This window comes from Hordeum vulgare, chromosome 6H (genome assembly GCF_904849725.1).
Source record: "Hordeum vulgare subsp. vulgare chromosome 6H, MorexV3_pseudomolecules_assembly, whole genome shotgun sequence".
In the NCBI taxonomy this organism is placed as follows: Eukaryota; Viridiplantae; Streptophyta; class Magnoliopsida; order Poales; family Poaceae; genus Hordeum; species Hordeum vulgare.
Genome location: NC_058523.1, coordinates 354,009,188 through 354,015,676, shown reverse-complemented (window position 1 = coordinate 354,015,676; position 6,489 = coordinate 354,009,188).

The following is a 6,489-nucleotide window of genomic DNA, read 5'->3' as shown; positions in this document are numbered from 1 at the left end:
GATCACAAAGGGGCATTTCCTTGTAAGGAGTGCTACTAAAGTTCACGACTAGGTGTTCGAACCCCGTACATATCAAGTAAGACACACGTACGCATGGCATACCGATATGTATAGATACATCGATGGCATCACAACATAACCATAAACATACAAGCTTTATTTAAGAGGCTCGGAAGAGCCACACACCTATTATTACACATTAAGGGTCTCACGACCCATAATAGCAGTCATACAATACAAGCCAGCGGAAGAGTTATAAACTGTCTGGGTACAGACAGAGCAACTGGAAGGCACATGGCCTGACTATACTACAGAGCCGACGTAGGGCCAGATCGTAGCTGGGACACCAGCTACTCGTCGTCGTCGATGTCTACGAAGAACCCTCCATTAGGGTCATTAGCAACCTCTGCAACATTTATTAAGCAAACATGAGTACGAAGGTACTCAGCAAGACTTTAGGATGACTAACTACTCATGCAAGGTATCAAAAGGTATTGTGGGGTTTCATGCGGAAAGCCAGCATTTGACTCGTGGCTAGACAACTTGCTTTTTGAAATTAGTTTTGACAACTTGATTTCTCGCACACGAGTCCACTAACACCACAACAATACACTATCGTGGAATCATTCCGTCTCCATACGGAAATGCCGTCCACGACACTCACGCTTATCTTGACAATTTTTACGAGTAGCCATTGAAGTTATCTGTGAACAACATATGTCTCCAAGTAGTCCATATCCGCGGACGCGGCTATTCGAATAGATCATAACCCTGCAGGGGTGTACTTCGTCACACACGCTCCCGCCACTTATCGCCATGTGCACGTCATGCACCTCGGCAACCTTCAAGCGGAAGCCCAGCGAGGGAGTCGGCCACGACCGTTAATCACACTAGTACCTAGTCCAGGTTTATCACCTATCTGAGAGTAACCCGTACGGAAGTCCGGCCGAGGTTTCCGCCACGGCCTCAAACGATGTGCGCAGGGTTCCCAAGCCCACCATCCGGGTGCCACTTGGTACACCGTGCCACTGCCTACCGCATCACGGTCCACCTCTCAGGTCAGCACCATGCACGGCCTCCAGCATTACTATAAACACCAGAAACTACTTGCAACTCCTGGACCGAGTACAAAGCGATTAATAGGCCGAGCGGGGTCATATTTCAGGGCCCAGCATGTGGTAGTATCTAGTCTTGGATTACATACACGGAACTCAGTTCCTAAGGACGGTTCCAATGAAACAACCCGCCATGTACTCCTACACAACCTTTCACCGGTACCTTTACCAAATCAAGTTCAACACACGACCTTTGCTCACCGAACACATTCCACATTTCTGTTCATCTCCCAGATGACAGACCATACACAACTCTAAGCATAGCATGCATAGCAGGATAAGGCACATCATAGCTCAAGCAACTACCAGGTATGCTAGGTTGCAAGGTTCGGCTATTTACTGTGACAAGGTTAAGTCATGCAAAGGAAGTGGGTCCAACTATCGTGGCAAAAGCAGTTGAAGCATTTGATCCTAATGCATTAAATAGGTGCAGGAGCAAGAACATAGGAGTTATCGTGATGATCAAAAAGGGTTGCTTGCCTTGTTGCTCAGAGGAGGAACGATATCCGTCGGACGGATATTCGGTGGAATCCGGGGGTGCGGAGCCTACCGAAATGAATGGCAACATTCAATAACAATCATATGCAATCAAAATGATGCATGAGCATGGCATGAGAATGCAGGTGATAAGTTATTATAATCAAGATGTTTTAGGTTTAGAGTTGATTTGAATCACATTCGAATAGCAATTCAAACGGGTATTCCCGGATACCGGTTTAATTGATTCGACCTAATGCTCAGATCAACCTAATGTTAACATGCATGAAATGTCATGTTATGGTACTGATTTACCCCTAGGGCAGTGTGTGATCATTGTATTTATAATGAAATTTGGATATTTTTGCAAATTCCATTTATAAAGTGATTAAAAGAATTGAATTATTCCTTATTTCACAATTTAGGGTTCTGTAAATTTTTCAAACATAGTTGAAAATAGCATAATCAGAATCCTTGAATTTTTCTGATACTTTTTCATATATAAATTATTTTCATTGGAGTTACAGATTAATTTCTATGATTTTTGCAATTTTTAGCAATTTCTTGAATTATTTTTATATTGGAAATTCCATTTATTGCATCAGGCTGACGTCAGCAGGTCAGCCGACCTGTGCAGGTCAAACCTGACAGGGGGGCCCCACTGGTCAGCCTCTGTGGGACTAATCCCGCGCTGACCAGCCCCTAATTGGGGTTTGACCAGGCGTGGGGCCCTCTGGCAGCGACTCAGGAGAGGGCGATTAGGCCCTAATGGTCGGCCACGTCGACGGCCACCGGAGGGTGGTCGCCGGCGACCAAACCCGCGGCGGAGGGCTGGCCGGAGGCGACCTAGACGGCGCTGCATAGCACGAAAACGCACGCGGTTGGCAGCTACAGCAAGCTCGTGAAGTGGCCGATCTGCCAGGACCATCTGGGGAGGCTAGGGTCGCCGGAAGAGGCGTCGGCGACGAGCCGGAGCGGCGGCCGAAGCTCGGGCGTCGTCGGGGGCTTTGAATCAGAGGGATCCACGCTTAGTTCTTAGCTGCTACGGCATCTACGCGTCGTCCTGGAGCTGCTGGTGCTCTCGGGAGGACGAGCTGGACATCGGAGGGCTACCGGCGACGAGCGGCAGCGGCGGTGCTCGTCGGGCTCCGGTGAAACTAGGGCTAGAGGAGGGGATCGACGGGGAAAACTTAGGGAAAACCACTGCATGCTCACAGGGAGTGCAGAGAAGAGCTCAGACGGCTCGGGGAAGGCCTGGGGGCGACGAATCGACGGGAGAGGTCCGGCGGCCGGAGGAGGAAGACGACGGCGTTGCGGGCGTTGCAGGGCTCGAGGAGGCTTCGGCCTCTGCAGAGACGACCAGGGCGACGAGGCGGAGCTAATGGCGTGCTCGGGGCGGGGATCCTATGGCCAGGGGCACGGCCAGCTCGAGCTCGAGCTCGGCTCTAATGGCGGCAGCAGGGAGAAGGAGGGGATCCGGGAGGAGGGAAATAACCGAGGCGGGGAATGGATAGGGGAAGCTCTGGGGAGCTTATCCCCGTCGTCGCCAGCGCGAACCGGCGGCCAGGCAGGCACGCAGGTGCATGGCCGCGCCGGAGGAGGCGGCGGCCACCTCCTGCTGCCTACTGGCGCGGGGAAGGGGACGAGCGGCGAGATGGGTTGGGCCTGGCTTGGGTGTCAGGTAAGCTTTTCCCATTTTCTCTTGTTTTTGGTTTTTCTGTTTTGCTATTTATTGCTTTGCTAATTATTTCAGCTCCAAAACAAAAGGTAAAAACTGATTTTGACCTCCTGAAATATTTGTTGTAATATCCCCACTCATTTCCAAGACTTTCAACATTTTTGTAAAATTATAGTTTCTGATTTCAAATTTTTAAATTTGAAACCAGTGGCTTTTGCATTTATTTAAAATGCTTAAAGTGTCAAGAAAATAGTTTTCTCCAATGCTCATTTACTTTCATGATTTATCAGAAAGTTTGAACATTTCTTGAGGCCATTTTGGGTTCATTAATTTTGAACTAGTTGAAATTTCCTTTAATTGAAATGGCTAGGGTTTTGAGTTTTTCCTTTGCCACTTTGTTGTTTTTGTTGAAACTTCTTAGATGCAAATGCAAAGAAGACATGAGCACAATGCTATCTTGGTTAAGGGTTAGGGATGTGACAACTGACCCCCACTCAAAAGAATCTCATCCCGAGATTTGGAAGTCGTCGGGAATAATGCAGGATATTCGAGTCGGAGACGATCCTCTCTTTCCCAAGTTGCCTCCTTTTCAGAATGATTTGACCATTGAACTTTAAAAAACTTGAGGTTTCGACGTCGAGTGGTACGCTCAGCTTGATCAAGAATACGCACGGGGTATTCTCGGTAAGAAAGGTTATCTTGGAGATCAAGCGTTTCGTGGTCCACTTCACGGATAGGATCCGAAAAGCAACGCCTGAGTTGCGAGACGTGGAAAACATCATGAACCTTGGAAAGATGCGGAGGAAGTTCCAACTGGTAGGCAACTTCTCCTCGTTTGGCAAGAATGCGGAAAGGTCCAATGTAACGAGGAGCCAACTTGCCCTTGGTACCGAAACGATGGGTACCCTTCAAAGGTGTAACCCGAAGGTAAGTCTTCTCGTCAACTTCAAAGGTCACAGCCTTATGATGACGATCATATTGGCTCTTTTGACGAGACTGGGCTGTTTTCAACTTTTCACGAATAATGCAAACCTGCTCTTCTGCATCCTGGATCATGTCCGGGCGAAAGAGTTGCCTCTCTCCGGTTTCTGACCAATTAAGAGGTGTTCGACATCTTCGTCCATAGAGAACTTCAAAAGGGGCTTTGCCCAAGCTTGATTGATAACTATTGTTATAAGCGAATTCGGCGAATGGAAGGCACTTCTCCCAATTCATACCGAACGAAATAACACAAGCTCGGAGAATATCTTCTAGGATTTGATTCACTCTTTCTACTTGACCACTTGACTGGGGATGGAAAGCAGTGCTAAAAGATAAGTGAGTCCCCATGGCATTCTGAAAATTTTCCCAGAAACGAGAAGTAAAGATACTTCCACGGTCCGAGTTAATTTCCAGGGGAACACCATGAAGAGACACTATTCGAGAGATATATAACTCTGCTAGCTGGCTAGCTGTTATACTCTCACGAACAGGAAGAAAATGAGCCACTTTGGAAAGACGGTCAATGACCACAAAGATAGCATTATTTCCTTTCTTGGTCTTGGGAAATCCGGTAATGAAATCCATGCTAACTTTATCCCATTTCCATTCAGGAATAGCTAAAGGTTGAAGGGTGCCAGCAGGCCTTTGATGTTCTGCCTTAACTCGACGACAAACATCGCAGTTAGCAACGAACTCAGCAATTTCTCTCTTCATCCTAGTCCACCAGAACCTCTGGCGTAGGTCCTGATACATCTTAGTACTACCAGGATGAATGGTGAGAGGGGAATCATGAGCCTCCTTAAGGATTAACTGCCTTAGATGTGGGTTCTTAGGAACCACTAAACGATTCTGGAAGAATACCACACCTTGATCATTCATGGAAAATTCTTTAGCGTTTCCGCTAAAAATATTCTCCTTGATCCGTGATATACCCTTGTCACGCTTTTGGCCAGCTATAATTTGATCCTTAAGAGTAGGCTTCGCCACCAGGGTAGAAAGGAATCCTTGAGGAACAATATGAAGATTCAACTTCCGAAAGTCCTCACGGAGAAGTGGTTGACCTTGTTGTAGCATCAGATTGTTACAATAAGATTTACGACTTAGTGCATCGGCCATAACATTGGCCTTCCCCGGGTTGTAAGTTATCCCTAAGTCGTAATCCGAGATCAACTCAACCCACCGTCTTTGCCTGACATTCAAATCCGGCTGGGTGAAGATATATTTCAGACTTTGGTGATCAGTGAATATTTCGCAACGATTAGCCAGAAGGTAATGTCGCCAGGTTTTTAGTGCATGGACCACAGCTGCAAGCTCAAGGTCATGTGTGGGATAATTATCCTCATGTGGACGCAACTGTCGAGATGCGTATGCGATCACATGACGATCTTGCATGAGAATGCAACCTAATCCTTGTCGCGAGGCGTCGCAATAGATAACAAAGTTCTTAGAAAAATCTGGTGGTAGCAACATAGGTGCGGAAGTCAGGCGTCTTTTCAGTTCCTGAAAACTATGCTCACACTGTGGTGTCCACTCGAACTTTTTATCCTTCTTGAGGAGTTCAGTTAGAGGCTTTGCAACCTTGGAGAAATTCTCGACGAAGCGGCGACAATAGCTCGCTAGACCAAGAAAACTCCTAACTTGCTTAACCGATTCAGGTTGAGTCCAATCAAGGACAGCTTGAACTCTCTTGGGATTGACAGCAATACCCTTACCAGAGATTACGTGGCCTAGATAGGTCACTTCTGGTAACCAGAATTCACATTTTGAAAATTTGGCATAAAGGCGATGCTCTTGAAGTTTCATCAATTCCAGCCTTAGATGCTCGGCATGTTCTTGTTCATTCTTGGAGTAGATGAGAATATCATCGAGGTATACTACGACGAATTTATCCAAATACTCCATAAAGATTGAATTCATCAGTCGAGAGAAGGTGGCTGGGGCATTGGTTAAACCAAAGGACATAACGGTGTACTCATATTGGCCATAACGAGTAACAAAGGCCGTTTTTGGAATGTCCCCGTTCTTAATCTTGATTTGATGGTATCCCAACCTCAAATCCATTTTGGAGAAGATTGAGGATCCAGCGAGCAGATCATACAGATCGTTGATCCTGGGGAGCGGATACTTGTTCTTTATGGTGACCAGGTTAACTGGTCGGTAATCTACAACCATCCGATCCGTTCCGTCTTTCTTCTTGACGAAGAGGACGGGACAAGCCCAAGGAGAAGAGCTAGGACG